Source organism: Paroedura picta, chromosome 17, assembly GCF_049243985.1.
Source record: "Paroedura picta isolate Pp20150507F chromosome 17, Ppicta_v3.0, whole genome shotgun sequence".
Classification (NCBI taxonomy): Eukaryota; Metazoa; Chordata; class Lepidosauria; order Squamata; family Gekkonidae; genus Paroedura; species Paroedura picta.
In genome coordinates this window covers 11,058,886-11,077,288 of record NC_135385.1, presented here as the reverse complement: position 1 = coordinate 11,077,288, position 18,403 = coordinate 11,058,886, and the positions used below count along the sequence as shown (strand labels likewise).

At 50.4% G+C, this 18,403-nt stretch overlaps 1 protein-coding gene across 2 annotated transcripts in view; it reads right to left on the bottom strand.

Annotated features, from left to right (window-relative positions):
- LOC143827335 (ATP-sensitive inward rectifier potassium channel 12) overlaps positions 1 to 18,051 on the bottom strand; it is a 35,453-nt gene extending 17,402 nt beyond the window's left edge. For both annotated transcript variants that reach the window (XM_077316816.1, XM_077316817.1), the window contains exon 1: positions 17,464 to 18,051. The gene's annotated coding sequence lies outside the window, so the exon portion shown is untranslated. The remainder of the gene's footprint in view (positions 1 to 17,463) is intronic.
- Positions 18,052 to 18,403: the final 352 nt, after the last annotated feature.

The following is an 18,403-nucleotide window of genomic DNA, read 5'->3' as shown; positions in this document are numbered from 1 at the left end:
CAAACTGAACATTCCCAAGTCCCTCAGCCTGTCCTCACATTACTTGGTCCCCAGGCCCTGGATCATCCTTGTTTCTCTCCTGTTTCCCCTCACCCCCACCCCCGGATATTCAAGGCACCTTATAACGTTCTTAAAAGCCAATACATGTAATAGGAAAGAATTATTTCACGAGCACAACCGCCACAAAACACTCATCACAGAAACAGAAGAATTGCAGACACAAGGCCATAACCAGCTCGATTAACCTGAAAGGCATCTTGGTCAACAACAATAATTCAAACCCCAATAAATACCAAAGGGGGGTTAAGATAAAAGTCACAGGCACCATTTCAAGAGATGAACAGAGGCAGCTTTGCCGTTTTCTGGCTCTGCAGAGCCACCCTGGACTTCCTTGGTGGTGTCTCCTCGAAATATTAACTGGGACCGACCGTGAGATCTGGTGACATCAAGCCAGCCTGACATCATATCAGCGATTTTGTGAGGAAAAGGAACGGTCCCCAAATTATGGAACCAGTGATATCCAGACCTCAGACATTTCAAGACAGCTTTTGGGAAATGAATTTTCAGGACAAACATTTCAGTTAAGGTGCATGTGGACTTCTAATGTGAGACTCCTTCAGGTAGAGAAAAATGGCATATAAGGACCAACTCTTCTTCTTCTTCAGTAACATCAGGGCTCTCTCAGCCTCTCCTCCCTCACAGGGTGTCTGTTGTGGGGAGAGGAAGGGAAGGCGACTGGAAGCCACTTTGAGACTCCTTCGGGTAGAGAAAAGCGGCATATAAGGACCAACTCTTCTTCTTCTTCAGTAACATCAGGGCTCTCTCAGCCTCTCCTCCCTCAAAGGGTGTCTGTTGTGGGGAGAGGAAAGGGAAGGCAACTGGAACCCACTTTGAGACTCCTTCGGGTAGAGAAAAGTGGCATATAAGTACCAACTCTTCTTCTTCAGGAATATCAGGGCTCTCTCAGCAGGGAATAAGAAACTAGCTCCTCTTCTGTAGCAACCCAGATCAGAACCGTCTCTTTGAGCTCTGGTTAACAGAATTAAAGCCCACAAATAAATTTAAATTTTCCATTTGCCTGTCTGAGTGTGAACGTGCGGCATTCGGCTTTATCCATCAGTGTAATGTATCACAAATCCCACAATAAACCTATTGCTGATTTCTTTTTTTAATGGTACCACAGAACTGGAATTTTCTGCAACGAAAGTGGAGCCCTCCGGGGAAATTCTGTTTTCCAGGTGACGGGATTTTGGCCTAGTTTGTTTGTTTTTTAAATGGAGCGGACTGGGAGCGCTGGCCGCGCTCTTGAAAGGCGCATGGAAAGAAACACCAACGCAGAACAAAAGGAGACACTTGATGTGCCGCTGAGCGGAGGAAGAGAAAGAGGCAGGTCTCCCAGATGGGGCTTCAATCCGCCTTGGCTGGAGAGCCTCCAAGTACCTCTTCGTGGACCGCATCACTTTCCCCTCTGCTGAACAATATCATTTTTTTCGCCCCCTCAAACAGAGACTGCCTGTGGCTAGTTATTGTCTTCACCCGCACGGGTCTTCCAGAAGACCTTGCCCCCCCCCACGCCCCCCAACTCAATATCTGTATTGCTCACAAAATGAACAAGCTTGCAAAATGTCAGAGAAAAGAGAGGGAACCCTCAAAATCGGGGATGTATCTCTGAAATGGATTAAGAAGGGGTTCCACAAGGGGTGTGGGAAGGGCTTAACAAAAATCATGGCATGCATTTGAGGCAATATGTCAGGTGATGCATTGCCCAGGTAGGGACAGAATTACGACTGATCTGCAGGTGAGAGAGATTCGTTCCCCCAGAAAAAAATGACTAGTTCTGAGGGTAGACTCAGGATCTTGCAGAGCTGGAAGAGACCACCAAGGACCCCCCAGTTCAGCCTGCCCACCTTCTCTGGGACTTAAAAATCACCCCCTCCTGGCAGGTGCTCATCCGATCTTCTCCAATGGAGGAGACTCCACCACTCTCCAAGGCAGCTCATTCCGTCTACGAACAGCCCCCAAAGTCAGAAATGCTTCCTGAGACAGAAGTGGAACCTCATTTCCCATCATTTGAACCCACCACTCCTGGTCCTTTTCTCTAAAGCTGCAGTAGGGAAGCCAGCCCCCTCTCCAACATGGCTACCTGTGACGTAGTTCAACCAAGCAGTTCTAACCCCCTGAACTCTCCTCTTCTCCAAGTGACACAGACCCAACGCTCTCTACCTCCCCTTGAAGGCACGGATCCCAACCCCTCAGCCATCCTGGTTACCCTTCTCTGAACACGCTCCAACTTGTCAAGATCCTTCTTGAACTGTGGCACCCAGAACTGGACACAAATTTCCAAATGTGGGAGTGGAATTAGAGCAAGCTAAGTTTATGTTGCCACCAAATGGCACCCCTAAGAAGGAGGAAGAGGAGGAGGAGAAAAAGGAAAAGGAGAAGAAGACAAAGAAGAGGAAGAGGAGGAAGAAGAGGAAGAGGAAGAGGAAGAGGAAGAGGAAGAGGAAGAGGAAGAGGAAGAGGAAGAGGAAGAGGAAGAGGAAGAGGAAGAAGAGGAGGAGGAGGAGGAGGAGGAGTTGAAGGAGTAGGAGAGCTGTTTTTTAATACCCCACTTTTTACTACCCGAAGGAGTCTCAAAGTGGCTTAGCATTGCTGGCAGGGGCTCATGGGAATTGTAGTCCATGGTCATCTGGAGGGCCACACTTTGCCCACCCCTGACTTGGAGGTATCGATTGGATACCTACTTGTTGGCTCTCTAGTTCCAGCATTTGGGTGGGGTTGGCCCAGATGATGGTCAGGCAGTGCTAGCTGACCCGCCATGTTTCCGAATTCTGAAGATTTTATTGCAGAACGGTTACGGAAACGGCGATCAGGGGTGGTCAAACCAAAACCCGGACTGGACCACGACAGATGACCATTTGGAGGGGGGGTCCCTTCCAGCTCAGAGATGTCACCAATCATCAATTAAAGTACAAAATACAAATTATCAGAGGACATGGAGATTCCAGCCATTACCGCTGCCCTGAGAACCAGTGTGATGTTGTGGAGAGCCAAGGTTTGTCTCCTCGCTCCTCCACCTACAGCCAGCCGGGCGACCTTGGGTAGTCACAGTCCTGATAATGCTGTTCTTGCAGAGCTCGCTCAGACCCACCTACCTCACAGGGGGGGGGGGTCTGTCATGAGGAGAGGAAGGGAAGGCGATTGTGAGCCGCCTTGAGACTCCTTCGGGTCGTGAAAAGCGGGCTACTCTTTTTCTTGTTCTGAATTTAAGTGCGGGGCTCTTTTTTAGGGGGGGGAGTAGAAACATCGTTTTCACTGTGCACATGAAATGTCGAGCAGAGCCTCCCTCGCTAGCCGTGCAAAGGGGGAGCCGGCAGGCTCTCTGGAACGCCTACGGACAGGGAACGCTGGCAGAGAGATGGAGAAACGCAGAATCCCGGGTGCAATCTGTCAGTGACAGTCTGGCCTGCAGTTCAGGGAGCTGGAAATAGCTCGGATGGGATTATACGTGTGCGGGCAAGCATGTGGCTCCCCCCCACCTTGTTCCCAAACACTTCCTTCCTGCCTGCCATCTTAAAAAGGGACACACATGGAAAACGCCTCCCGCCTGTTTGCTTGCCTCTCGGATACCGTTCAGACTGGGAGGCATAGCGCAGGGTTCTGGTCTTCCGGAGCTACAATTCTTCAAGCGAGGAGGTCGCAAACTGTAGTTTTGTCTCCTAGGGACCTGGACAGCCTGGGCCGGCTGTCCCACTGCAATTGTGGCCACCTTTGGCATTCTGACTCAGAGTGGTGGGCAGGATGACAAAATGGCTGCCGAAGGGGGCGGAGTCAACCACCAAATGTCTGAAACATATTGTTTGAAAATACTTCCTCGCAGCTAAGAAAGCCCTCGTCGGGCAGCATCTGCCATCATTTTGCAGACAGCAAACGCAAAGTTTTTAAGCAGAGTCTGGATAGCCACCGGACAGAAATGCCGATTCTGTGAACTTAGGCAGATTGTAAGTGGGTGGTGAATTTCTTCCAGGTCAGACTGAGGGACTCTGGTTTGGAAGGGGCATCTTCTGGGCATGGAATTGGGGCCGCTGTGGGTGGGCAGGGAACTGGGAATTCCCCGCCTTCTGCAGGGGGTTGGACTAGATGACCGTGGAGGCCCCTTCCAACTCAACGATTCAGTTTTTCTAAACCTTAGCTCATCCCTCTAACCATTGTTACCACACTGCTGCAAAATCCTCCCACAGTTAGCAGGCTAGAGTGACATAAAGTCCAGCAAGAGTCCATCTGCATAACAAAAGCCCGCTGGAAGGACAGCTTGGCACACCCGGCTGAAGAATTTCGGAAACCTTCCTTTGAACAATGCAGCTTAGCCTGTCTCTTCCATAAAGCTCTCTCGGATAGGAGGTGAACACCAGGGCAGCTTGCTTGGGAAGCGCTGAGCGGTTGCTGGTGGCAGGAAGCATCAAAAGTTGCAGGGGTGTCCAAACTGCGGCTCTCCAGAGGCCCAGGGACTACAATAACCATGAGCCCCTGCTGGCAGGGGCTCATGGTTATTGTAGTCCACGGGCATCCACAGTTTGGACACCCCTGCTGCAGGGTTTTCCAGGCAAAAGATGTCCAGTGGTGCTTTCCACAGTACCAAAAGCCCTTTTCAAACTCTTTCCATGCACCGGGATGAATTGTCCAAGCAGCGCATACAAAAATCCAATTCTTGATCATTTAAGCCCTTTTAAATATTCCGATTCTCTCCCCGGCTTACGGATCATATATATTTTAGCAAACTTCCAGGCTTTCTAGCTTTAGATATATATTATTCATTTAAGACGGCTCCATCCTGCTTCTCTGACAAAGACATCCGCGGTGGATAATGACAAAATGTCACGAAAATACGGGGGGAGGGGAGGGGGGGGAGACCGGAATAGTCAACAATGAAATGGTCAAACGGATGAATAATTCAAAAACCATTCAGGAGCAGAGTGAGGGCAAAAAAAAATTTTTTTTTTAAAGGGACAACCGAGCAGACATACAAAAACGAACCCTTCAATCAGATACGGCATTTTGATCTGTCACTTAAAACCGAAGGAGGCTTCGGAACCTCCTGAGCAAGAGCTGCAATTGGCCCTGAGGGGAGGAGATTCCACCAATAGGAGGCTTCGGAACCTCCCGAGCAAGAGCTGCAATTGGCCCTGAGGGGAGGAGATTCCACCAATAGGAGGCTTCGGAACTTCCCGAGCAAGAGCTGCAATTGGCCCTGAGGGGAGGAGATTCCACCAATAGGAGGCTTCGGAACCTCCCGAGCAAGAGCTGCAATTGGCCCTGAGGGGGAGGAGATTCCACCAATAGGAGGCTTCGGAACCTCCCGAGCAAGAGCTGCAATTGGCCCTGAGGGGGAGGAGATTCCACCAATAGGAGGCTTCGGAACCTCCCGAGCAAGAGCTGCAATTGGCCCTGAGGGGAGGAGATTCCACCAATAGGAGGCTTCGGAACCTCCCGAGCAAGAGCTGCAATTGGCCCTGAGGGGAGGAGATTCCACCAATAGGAGGCTTCGGAACCTCCCGAGCAAGAGCTGCAATTGGCCCTGAGGGGGAGGAGATTCCACCAATAGGAGGCTTCGGAACCTCCCGAGCAAGAGCTGCAATTGGCCCTGAGAGGGAGGAGATTCCACCAATAGGAGGCTTTAGAACCTCCAGCATTCTCTCAGGGCGAACAGTCACGATTTTATGCATATAGATTTATTATATTTGTTGACCAACGCTCACAATCCAGCCGGCTCGTGGCAATTTACCAGACGTTAAAATAGAATACAATAAAACCCTAGCAGTGCCCATAAAATCCCCCTCAACCAACAGTCCCCCCCCACCCAATTGGCTGAGTGCTTGGAGGAGGGACCCATCAGATCTTCCTTGCCTTGGCAGGGGCTCATGGGAATTGTAGTCCATGGACACCTGGAGGGCCGCAGTTTGGCTACTCCTGCCCAGGACCTGGGAAAGTTGCTGTGGACTTTGTGCAAGGCAGTTTCATGGCTTTTGCGTTCAAGCTGCTGCAGAACACAGAGGGGCTGATCAGAAAGTCGGCCCCCCAGATTCGGAGAAGGGGGCAGGTTGGGTGCATTCCCCATGCATGGAGCCACCCTCGCCGTGCAAATCATTCAGACCCTTGTGCCGAGATCAGGTAACCCGGCTTCGCTCTGACCTCCCCGCTTCACGGGTGCCTCTGGTGTGTCTTTTGTGCGACGTGTGGGTGTGTGAGAGAAAGCATGATTAATGCCGGGGATCTGATTGCAATTTGTCATCTTTTGGGAAGGCACGGGAAAGGAAGCAGCAGCAGAACAGCAGACCATCTATCAAAACATAGCAATAAAAATCCCTTTATAGCTACCGTGGCCAAGAGGATTTTCCTTGTCCATCAAAATTTCTATTTCCCACCTCCCCGCCTCTGACAGGGTTCCCCGTGGGAACTGTCAATAATATGAAAGGCTTTTGAGGGACAGGATCTGAGCTGAAAAACACCTGGCCTTAGCCTGTTTTGCGTGCGGAGGTAAAACTAACAGCTACGGGACGGGTTCTGTCTTGTCGATCAATTTCAGGTGTGGAGCCATGATGGTCAGAAGTGACAGAACACAGCTGGAGACCAGGGGACACCTCGGAGGCCAAGAAAGTTTCATTCCGAGCGTTATAATAATCAGGATGGTGCCAGATTCTGTGCGAATTTTGCAGAGCCTGCACTGAGATAATTGATAGCAATTGAGGGTTGCCAATTGTGTCCTGGATCAAGTTTAGTGTTCTGGTATTGGCCTTCAAGGCCATCTGTGGTCTGGGCCCCACATACCTGCGGGACCACCTGTCGCCTTATGCCCCCCGCAAGGTCCTTCACTCTGCAGGTGCAAATCTGTTGGCAGTTCCCGGCCCACAGGAAGTGCTCCTGGCCTCAACCAGGGTCAGGGCCTTCTCGATCCTGGCCCCTACCTGGTGGAATGAGCTCCCAGAAGAGCTGGGGGACCTGCAGGAACTTCCTTAGTTCCGCAGGGCATGCAAGATGGAGCTCTTCTGCCAGATCTTTGGTTGAGACCGAAGGAACTAAGATCTTGGGCCCCAGCGGGAACGTCAAGTGGACTCCCCATTATACCTCCTTCTGAGGCACCAGGTGGAGGGGCTCCGTTGAGCTACAAGTAGGGGGAGGGGGCAGGGGGGTTAGGGTAGTTTAATTCTACTGAAGGGTTGGGTTTTGTGATTTTATTGTGGGGATCTTAATTTTATAACCTGCCATGAGTCAGCCAGTCTGGGAGCAATGGGCAACCAACCAACCAACCAACCAACCAACCAACCAACCAAACAAACAAACAAACAAACAAACAAACAAACAGCTAATAATAGTGGCTAGGGTATATTACAATGTCTAATGTTTAAGTTTCATATTCTTTTATGTGATTTTATTCTATTCAGGTTTTCTTTTTACTGTTTTATCTACATTTGATGATGATACTTGATCTTTAATGGTCCCTGACAGTAATAATAAATACATGAAAAACCCTGGATGATGATAATAATAATAATAAAGATAATGATAATAATAAAACAAAATAGCCCACACTTCCCTGGGCGTTCAGGGTGGGAAGCAACGTATTTAAAGCAATAAAAACAGTACGATGAAATCCTATAACATTAAAACCTTTAATAAGTCCCTTCAACAATTCCAGACTGCCTCCTACTTCTAACGGGTGGGTTGAATTGGGTTTTCACATTCTGACATAAATTCGGCTGGTGTTCTGAACAGGAGGCTAGGATTTCGAGACCATTGTAGGCCTCCGCCACAGGGCTGGTGGAACTGTCCATGGTCCTACAGGGCCCTCAGCTCACCAAGAAGCGTGTTCCACCATGGTGGGGCCAGGGATCTTGAGCAGACTGCTCTCTGGATCTCAAGTCCTTTGGGGGGACATCTGGGAAGTGGCGGACCCATAAATACAAAAGGGTCCCAGACCATTTAGGGCTTTAAAGGTGGTGACCAAGACCTTGAATTTGAGTCGGTCTTCAATCTGGAGCCCCCACAGCTGGGAGAGAACAGGTCAAATACATGCTCTCCACACGGTCTCATTCTGCTGCAACTTGGACCAATTGAAGTCTTCAGAGCAACCTCAAGGGTGGCCCTGTGTAGAGCGAATTGCAGAAGTCTAGTCTGGAGGTGACCGTGGCATGGATCATGGTGGCTAGGCCGGGTGCTGACAAGTGAGGTCCCCATTGCCATGCCTAGAGGAGATGATAGAAAGCCTGGTGGTGCACATTTGTTATGTGGGCCTCCGTAGCCCACAATCACACCTAGGCTCTTGACGGTGGTCAAAGCTGTTAATGGGACCCTGCCAAGAGCTGGGAAGTGGCACAGGCTCACCTGGAGCAAGTTGGCATAGCCTCCATCTTAGCTGGATTCATCTTCAACACACCCAAAAGGTGAGACGGAGGTTTAAACTTTGTTGATCTTAAAGGTGCTGTTGGACTCAAAACCTGTCTGTTTTTTACAACTCCCTCAAACTGCGGTATTAATTCAGGAGATGTGTGTGGTTTGGGTTTATTTTTTAAATTTATGACATTTATTAACCGTTGCTCTTGAGCCAAGCCGGCGCGTGGCGGCATGCAGCAAGTAAAATACAATAAAACAGACAAACGCAATAATTTGATAAAGTAAAACTTTATCAGCAAAGAAACTCAACCACAGATCTGATCTTTCCTCAGATCTTTACATTCCTCTCTGCCCAGCCCTCCTTGCAGAACCTTCTGTTGGTCTTTGACATCTCTCACCATCAGGTCCTGATTTCCCCCCAGTACAGGCCCATGAGAAAAGTTTAGCGTGCTGGTCTTATTGGTCGCTGAGCCTCTGGGCATCTTCCTTATCTCAACCTGTCTCATGTCCTTTTTCAGAAAATAAAAAGTCCCCAGCTGATGTTTAAAGGACAGCATACCAAGGATGGTTGCAGACTGAGGTGAAATGGGGGTATTTATTGGCCTTCAGACTTGTCCCGCAGGGTGCGGGGAAAAGGAAACCGGTCTAGCGCCCTTCTTTAAATGCAAAGAATCAATATTGAAAGTCACGGCCTAATGGTTTGGGGGTGGGCAGCCGACATAAGTTTTAAGCATCTTTCCTAAAGCTCCATTAGATCTTTCTCTTGTGCCATTTGACTCAAGATTCCCTGCTCCTCCCCATGCAGCCAGCTGAGTGGCCTTGGGCTAGCCACAGTCCTGATAGAGCTGTTCTTTAGAAACCAATCCAACTGCTACCTCAAAATTCTGGCTGATATCTGTGTGTGTGTGTAGCCACCATTACATGTAGGATTTTTCCTTCCATTCTCCACTTTAATTTCCTGACTGCTTCCCCTGCTTTGAGAGAGGGAAGATTGAAAAAGCAGAATTAAAACTGGGATCCAGGGGTCGGTTCGAGGATAACTCATCCAAGACTGGTTTGATCACTGAGGTAAACCTGACAGACTCGGGAAAGGTTTTATGGACAGCGAAGAAGAGCAATGTTTGTTTAAAACACACCCAGCAGCGATGCACGAGGCGATAATGCGTTGTTTTATTCGGTACACGTCTCAGGGGAACACTCCCCGGTGGTTGATCTCATTCCACCTCTCTGCCTCTTCGAGACATCCCGACTAAGTCCTGCTGAAATGCTTTGGTACATTTCATTTCTTTCCTCAAAGAAACACTACCAGCCCGATTCCGCACAGAGGCCTAAAACTCGCATTGCCTCCTGTTTGCAAATGCGCGATAGTAAATCACGCATTTGCACGATTCCTGATGGGAGACCCCCTCCTGTGTCGTCCCGCCATTTCGTCGCAGCTTTTTGCCTCCCAACAAGGTGGTAGAAAAGCAAGAATCATGGACTACCTGATGTTTAAAAGGCTGCCATGTAGAGGATGGAGCAGAGTTGTTCTCTCTTGCCCCAGAGGGACGGACCAGAACAAATGGGATGAAATTAATGCAAAAGAATTTGCAGAAGAAAAAGTTCATGACAGTCAGAGTGGTTTCTCAGTGGAACAGGCTTCCTTGGGAGGTGGTGGGTTCTCCATCTTTGGACATTTTTAAACAGAGGCTGGAGAGCCATCTGACGGAGATGCTGATTCTGTGAAGGCTCAAGGGGGTGGCAGGTGACAGGGGATGAGCGATTGGGGTGTGAGTGTCCTGCATAGTGCAGGGGGTTGGACTAGATGACCCAGGAGGTCCCTGGATATTATTTGTTTACTTAGTTATTATTGAATTTATAGGCCCGCTTCTTGGCTCAGCCGTCTTGGGGCAGCATACAACAGTTTAAAACCAACGTGTAATAAAAACACAGCAATCACTTAAACCATCTGAAACAGCCCTTTTGACGGTAGAAGAGACTCTGAAATAATTTTTCAGACTTAGAATCACAGAATCATAGAATCATAGAGTTGGAAGGGACATCATGGGTCATCTAGTTCAACCCCCTGCACTATGCAGGACACTCACAACCCTCTCGCTCATCCACTGTCCCCTGCCACCCCCTTGAGCCTTCACAGAATCAGCCTCTCCGTCAGATGGCTCTCTAGCCTCTGTTTAAACATTTCCAAAGATGGAGAACCCACCACCTCCCAAGGAAGCCTGTTCCACTGAGACTTCAATGAGCCCTGGAAGTGATGTCAGACGGCCACATCCCCTGCCACGCCCCTGGAAGTGACATCACTGCCCACTCCTCCTAGCCCTCCTTTTGCTCCTTCTCTCCACTTCTACCACTACTATAGTGGCCAGAAAGAAGAGCAAAGCTCAGAAGAAGGCCCGGATGCTCCCCCATACCACTCCAGTTCGGAGCTCCCTTCCGAAATCCTACGGACCCCCAGAGACCTCTGGAGTCCTTTGTTCTTGGGCCCCGTTGCATTACTCACTACGTTACTCCCCCCCCCCCTTACTCACCACATCCAAGGTGTAATGAGGAAGTGTCTTTCCGAGGGGGAAGGGGAGTTCTTAGATCTTTCTGGTGACGCGGTCTCGACCCGGTATAAGGTATAAATAAATAAGAATGTTCATTTGCTGGGTGTGGTCCATCTCGTTGAGGATGTTATGGGTTTTTGAGGCAAAACCTGGGAGAGTTAACCCCTCTGCCCGTGTCTCACGTCCTTTTCAACGGGGTCGCCTTTGGGCCATGTAGGAACTCTCCATGCCTGTACGAACTTGCAAAGGGCATCGTGTACCGAGGAAAGATTCTGCGCTACTCTTTTTCTCCGAGCAGGGAGCTGGGTCGACATTTGGCACAGGAAGACTCTTCCATATGCTCCCCTTTATCGCCTGCTGATAAACAGCCCTCCCTCTGCCAAGCCCCCCCCCCAGGACCTACAAGCTTCTGCCTTAACATTTTGAGCATGCAAAAAGGATGCGGAGCCGGAGAGATGAGACCAGCCAGGTTTGTTGATTCCGAAGAATTAAGCTGATAAGGACTCTACCCTCGAATACAGAGATCATCAGAAGGGTTAAAATAGCGAGGGTCTTTTTCAAGATGGCCTTTCTTGGAGGTTTGGAGAGGGTGGTTAGGACCTGCCCCGATTTCGCTGCAATTTCCCCCAAAAATGTAGTTGGGACTATCATTCATTAGGGTTCAGCTGCTTGCCTGAGAATTCTAGATGCATGGATGCTTCTTCTCTCATTGGCCCACACACTGAAATTCATAGAATCATAGAGTTGGAAGTGATCCTAGAGACCATCTAGTCCCACCCCCTCCTCGATGCAGGATCAGCCTCAAGCATCCAGGAGAAGGATCTGTCCAGCTGCTTCTTGAAGACCACCAGTGAGGGGGAGCTCCCCACCTCCTTAGGCAGCCCATTCCTCTGCTGAACTACTCTGTGAATTTTTTTCCTGATATTTAGCCACTACTGTTCTCCTTTTGTGGCTCCTCTCCTCTGCTGCCAACAGCCCTCTCCCTTCCCTCCTCCAAGTGACCACCTTTCAGATCCTTCAAGAGAGCCATCCTGTCCCCTCTCAGATTCCTCTTCTCCAGTCTGAACATTCCCAAGTCCCTCAGCCTTTCCTCACAGGGCTTGGTCAGCAGGCCCTGGATTGTCCTCATCTGTCTCCTCTGCCCTCTTTCAGTTCATACGCACAACCACTAAAGACGCCTGCAGTGAACAAAATGCCTAATTTCAGATACAACCTATTACAGATGCCAAGGAAAGTTTTGGGCCATGATTGGTTGTTATGACAATTATGGTTTTCTGATATCACCTTGCGACGTCCTGGGTGACCCTCGCCTTGAAAATACCCCTGGGGCCACCATAGGTTGGCTGTGATTTGACATCACCAGCATGACCTTAGCCCAAAGGACACATGGACTGAAAAAGCCTTGACCTCTGACCCCAGTGGAGACTCCTTGCTTTGGCAGAGCCAATGGAAGTCGCCAGCTGGTGACCAAAGTAATTTGACGTATTAGCGATGTTATGAATAGATCCTGAAAGATATATTCCGTGATCTGAGACGGGGAATTAAAAAAGAGAAAATATGAAGAACAACACTAAGGGTGTCTTCATACAGAGGCCAACCATGTCTCTCCGAGAAGACCCACAAGCAGGACAGAGAGGCCAAAGTCCTCATCCAACAATGGATATTCATAGGCTCACTGCCTTTGAACATGGAAGCTCCACCATGACTAACAAGTGCTTTGTCTAATCCAGGACCCTCCAGATGTCCAAGGACTATAATTCCTGCCAGCAGGGGCTCATGGGAATTGTAGTCCTTGGACACCTGGAGAGCCACCGTTTGCCCCCCCCCCCGGTTTAATCTCTCCTTTGAACCATTTAAAATAATCTAAGCCAGCGTCATGTCCCGTCGGCAGATTACGAAACGTGATTCCTTTTTTCTGCCCTGAATCTGCTGCCCTGAGAGGGAACACAAATTCACAGAGAGACCCTTTTCTCGGTTTCAAATGCCATCCATTCGTTTTTAATTTAGACTGTCGAGTTCCACGTCCCCTAATCTGGATTCAAGACAGACTTCGGGATTGCTGGCCCCACTAACCAAAAGGGAGAGCATCCACAGCACATCAATGCAAAACTTCCTCCGAGATGAAGGCTGTAAAACCAAGGCTCACCCAAGAAATTTGGACATCCTGACATTGCTTTTAAAATGCTTCCCTCCCAGACGCAGCGATATCAGATCTGGCCAACAAGCTCTTCTTCCAACCTCCAGGAAGCTGGAGATATCGGAAACATTTCTCCACCTGAATTGTTTCTCTTTCTTGGGGGTGTAGGCTTGTCAGCTCGAGGCTTGGGGTGGAAATGGACCTCAGTAGGGTATAATGCCATAAAATCCCCCCCTCCAAAGTAGGCTTTCTCAACCAGGGTTTCATGAATCATGGAATCATAGAACAGAATCATAGAGTTGGAAGGGGCCTCCAGGGTCATCTAGTCCAACCCCCTGCATTATGCAGGACACTCACAACTACCTGCCCACCCACTCACAATATTCCTAAATTAATAAAATCAGCATTTCTGCTTAAAAACCTCCAAAGAAGGAGAACCCACCACCTCCCAAGGAAGCCTGTTCCACTGAAGAACCAATCTGACTGGCAGGAACTTTTTCTTCCAAAAATACTTTTGAATTAATTTCATCCCACTGGTTCTGGTCCAACCCTCTGGAGCGACAGAAAGCCACACTGCACCATCTTCTATAGGAGAGCCCTTCAAATATTTGAAGATGGTGATCATATTACCAGGGTTGGTTTTTATACCCCACAACCCAAAGGAATCTCAAAGTGTTCTACAATTGCCTTCCCTTTCACAACCCATAAAAGACACCCTGTGAGGTAGATGAGGCTGAGAGAGCCCTGGCAGAACTGCTCTTTGAGAACAGCTCTGTGACTAGGCCAAGGTCACCCTGCTGGCTGGCAGGGGCTTGTGGGAATTGTAGTCCACGGACCTCAGGAGAGCCACCGTTTGGCCACCCAGGAGGCTATTTTGGTACGCTCTGACAAACCGTCTTTCCCTTGCCAAGAATTATCATCATGTGATGCCTTTGGATCCATCTAGATCTGTTAAAGCATCCGTCACCGTCCTGCACCCGAGATCCCCCCTGTGAGGAGGTTACCTTCCCCCCCCTCCCCATCCTCCAATAATTTGTGGCAAGCAAAGTTCTACACACCTCCGGTGCAAAATGTCTAAAGCCTCAGAGGTCAATAGTGGTTACTAAATAAGCCCCTGCATTTCTAAGAACCAGACCCCAAAATAGACTCCTCTACCTCTTACGAAGCAGGTGGCCTGCAGCCAGAAGAAGGCCGGCCTTAAAAAATAAAGAAGGGAAAACAAACGGCAACAGCACAGCCTTACAACTTTGGTGGGCTCGCGTGCTCCCCGTCCTGAAATCTACGCTCGAATTCTTACGCTGCATTTTCGGTCTTCTAAATTGCAGAGGAGAGGACACGCAGTAATGGGTTTAAACTACAAGTACAACGATATTGGCTAGAGATCAGGAAAAAATTGTTCACAGTCAGAGTAGTTCAGCAGTGGAATCGGCTGCCTAAGGAGGTGGTGAGCTCCCCCTCACTGGCAGTCTTCAAGCAAAGGTTGGAGACACACTTTTCTTGGATGCTTTAGGATGCTTAGGGCTGATCCTGCGTTGAGCAGGGGGTTGGACTAGATGGCCTCTATGGCCCCCTCCAACTCTATGATTCTATGATTCTATAAATGCTCATGCTGTTCTCAATCCCCAGCGAGCGAGCGGGCAAGAGACACTGAGGGGGGAATGCCGACGACAACCAAAGGCGCTTTCTAAATTTGTGCCTGACCAATTCTTCTGGTCATTTCCAGTTTGTGGGGGGAGATGGTCCTATTCCTATGGAGGATCCCTTTGGCTTCCTGCTATTTCTTCCGGGATCATCCGGAGCAGAGAGAGATGCGTGGCTCGTGTCAGGGCCCTCTCTTGGGGCACGTTAAGAGTGCCTCGTGACCGGTGTGTCGCGACGGCACACCGGCGCAGAAATCCATAGAGAAAATGTCTCATTAGCTAGAACCTTGTGATAAGATGCTGGGGGAAGGGAGACCCGAGTTCAAATCCCTGCCAGTCTTTATTTCTGGGTCTAATTTATTGGTTGGAGGAAACGAGGAATGGGTACAGGGCTATAAAGTCCTGGGGAAGAGGGGGATGAGAAACACCAAGGGATTAACTATAACTGTAACTAAGCTATTCACAAAAACTTGTTTTTAAAATTCTGGGTGGTTAATTCGGAAACACCTAGAAAGTTCCCAGGCTGTAGTTTCATCACAGTCACCGGAAACCTAGCAGGGGTGGCCGGACTGTGGCTCTCCAGATGTCCATGGACTACAATTCCCATGAGCACGCTGGCGGGGGCTCATGGGAATTGTAGTCCATGGACATCTGGAGAGCCGCGGTTTGGCCACCCCTGGCTGTTGGATTCTTTGACAAAATTTGGAAGACCCAAAACACAAAAGCTCACTGGGTGACCTTGGGGCCCCATCCTTTCCCGGCCTAGCCTACCTTGCAGGATTGTTGTGGGGATCGAATGGAGCATAGCCAACAGACAGAAATGCTGATTCTGTGAGCGTTGGCAGATTGTGAGTGGGGGGGGGCAGAAGGGACTGTGTTGAATTTCTTCCAGGGGGGGCGAGGATCCTCTGGGCATAGAATTGGGGCCACTGTGGGTGGGCAAGTAGTGGTGAGTTTCCTGCGTTTTGCAGGGGGTTGGACTAGATGACCCCGGAGGTCCCTTCCAACTCTACGATTCTATAAAAGGAGCTCCTTCAGTTTCTCGGAGAAAGGCTGGATTCTTTTTCAAAGTTCTGGAAAGAGACAAGCCATCGCAAAACCCATTGTGTCTCCAAGTGACTCTGCGGTTAAAAACTCTTTGTTACGCTGGAACTTGTTGGCACCGGCGACCCAAAGAGCTGAATCGCGTCTGAAGACAAGCTCTGGGAACTAGACTCCGTCGGCCTTCAAGGTGCCCTGGACTCAAACTTTTGTCCTCCTGCTTCAGACCAACCCAGTGACCCACCTGGATCTAAATGTACCCTGGGGGAGAAATTTACCGCTTACAGGATCTCAGGTATGAAGACACACACAGACCCATGGACATGCAGAGTCTTTCGTCAACGTTTCAAAGCTGATCACTGTCCTGTGATCAAGAGCAAAGGGTTCCCGGGATGCACGTTGGCAGGGGCTCATGGGAACTGTAGTCCATGGGCATCTGGAGAGCCACACTTTGGCCGCCCTTCTCAATAATGACATAAAATTCAACACGGTAGGGCCTGTGGCGTTATTGTAATGGGAAGAAGCCCGCGCCACGGGGGTGGACGGTGAAACTTCGAACTCCCAGCCGGGCAGCCATTCTCCCCTCTTGCAGCTTGCCTAAATTCCACACCAGCCGACGACCAACACCGCTAGAACGAACTCTGCACTGAGCCACCGGCCGGTGATCCGAAGCACATTAGGTCCCTTAAGAAGCTCAGGAAAAGGGCTCTTTTCTATCCGGTTATGACCTTTGGGCTCGTACGGACCTTCCCTCGGAGCGGTACAGAAACCACCAACCAACCACGGACTATTTGGGCGGGATTCCCTAGCATTCCCTGGTGCCTGGGATCCAGGAGTGGTTTAAGGATTCGCAGGGCCCGTAACACCAGAAATAATTTAAGGATTTGCAGGGGCCTAGCAGAGTTCAATTGAAGGGGGGGACATCCAGATGGGGGCAGAGAGGTCCCTCCCACAGTGGAAAGGGCCATCCCTCCAAGAGGGGAAAAGGGGGAGGAAAGAGGCTACGGTCCTCATCCATGGGGGGAAGGGCATTGTGTGGGGCCCCTGGAAGTGCAGGGGCCACAGTACATTGCAACACGTACTACACGCATAAACCGGCCCTGCGGGGGTCCTCCCAGAGGGTCCCCTGGTCGGGGAGGGGCCGTGGCTGAGGAGTCTGGCATTGCATTGCCTGCAGAAGGTCTCACACTTAACCCCTGGCCCGCCCAGTTGCTAGGAGGCGACGCAGAAGACCCGACGAGCCCTTGGAGAACTGCTGCCAATCAGAGTCAAAAGCAGTGGCCTCTCGGGCCCGGGGTCTGGCTTCCCTCAAAGGCCGTTCCAGGCCCCGGAGAGCTACGAGGGGGACTGATTCAGCAAAATCTTCCGTCCGCTCCTCAACCTGTGAGCCATCGTCTGAAACAGATTACGGGGCTCTGAAGAGGCTCTTGTTTGCCGGTCACAAAACAAGTCACTAGGCCTCATGAAATCACCTCTGAGGATTCTTCCAGGGTCTGGAATCCAGCCCTGGAATCCTCTGCTTTTAATGTCAGAGCAGTAGAAACTGGCGTGACCGAATCGCTGGGAGAGGACATTTCCTCCCTCCTGGAGTCTTCTCTGTTTGTGTGTGTTTGTGTGTGTGTGTGTGTGTGTCTGTTGTCAGCAAGGCCCCCCAAGGGACCTCTGTGCCTGTCTGGTTCCCCAGCTGCCATTCGCAAGATCCATCACTTACCTCTCACGGCACGGATCCTGCCGAACCCGAAAATTTCCCCGTCGGCCCCAACGAAGTCGGTATCCATCGGCCGCCCTGAGGTTCCCACAAAACTTCTGCCATGCCGCCTTCCCGGCAGAAAACCCACCACTCCATAGCCAGAGAGACCTTGCGAGGGAGACCAAAAATCAAATCCGAGCTTCCCTCCTGCTCCCCTTGGCAAAAACAAACATGTTTCTCAAAAGTATCCCGGCGATTTCTTTCTCCCCTGCTACGAATCCCGGCAGCCAGGAGCATCCAGGAGCGCAGGAATCGGACGTCAAACTCTCTTCTGCCCGGACGGAGCTGTCGGATGCAAGCAGGGCTCGGGAGCTGGCCACTGATCCATCTTCTGCAGAAGATTTCTGGATCCCACGGTGATCCTGCCTGGGAAGGCTTGTGTTGCTCCGGCCTGGGGGACAGGAAGGGGTTGGAGAGTTGTGGCCACTTTCTGGTTCGCCGTGGCACTCCTGCCGTGCTATTTGATCTGGAGATGCTGCTGCTGCTGCTGCGGTTCGGAGCGGGCTGGAGTGCTTTTCCGGGCTAAGCCTCTTGACGGTGAGCGTAGCACAGGCACACCAATGAGTGAGACACAGAGAGGGAAAGAGGAAGGGAGAGAGGGAGAGAGAGAGAGAGAGACGCTCTTCTACAATGCTCCACTCCCTCCTGCTGCTTTCGCTCAAGAACAGCAACTGAGAAATCTCCTCTCCCAGCCACAAGACAGGTTTGGTCCGGTGTTTCCCTGGAGGGCTAGTTCGGTGGATCTTTGATCACTCTTGTCTTTAAAAAAAGAAATAGGAGGGCGGGTTATCTTTCTTTCGACACGAGACTCTGGGCCGGGTTTGCCCCGGCTGGACTGAGCTGTCGTTTTCGGCACGTCCCTCTCTCGGGGGTGATGTTGGGGCCTGGCCCGCTGCAGCTG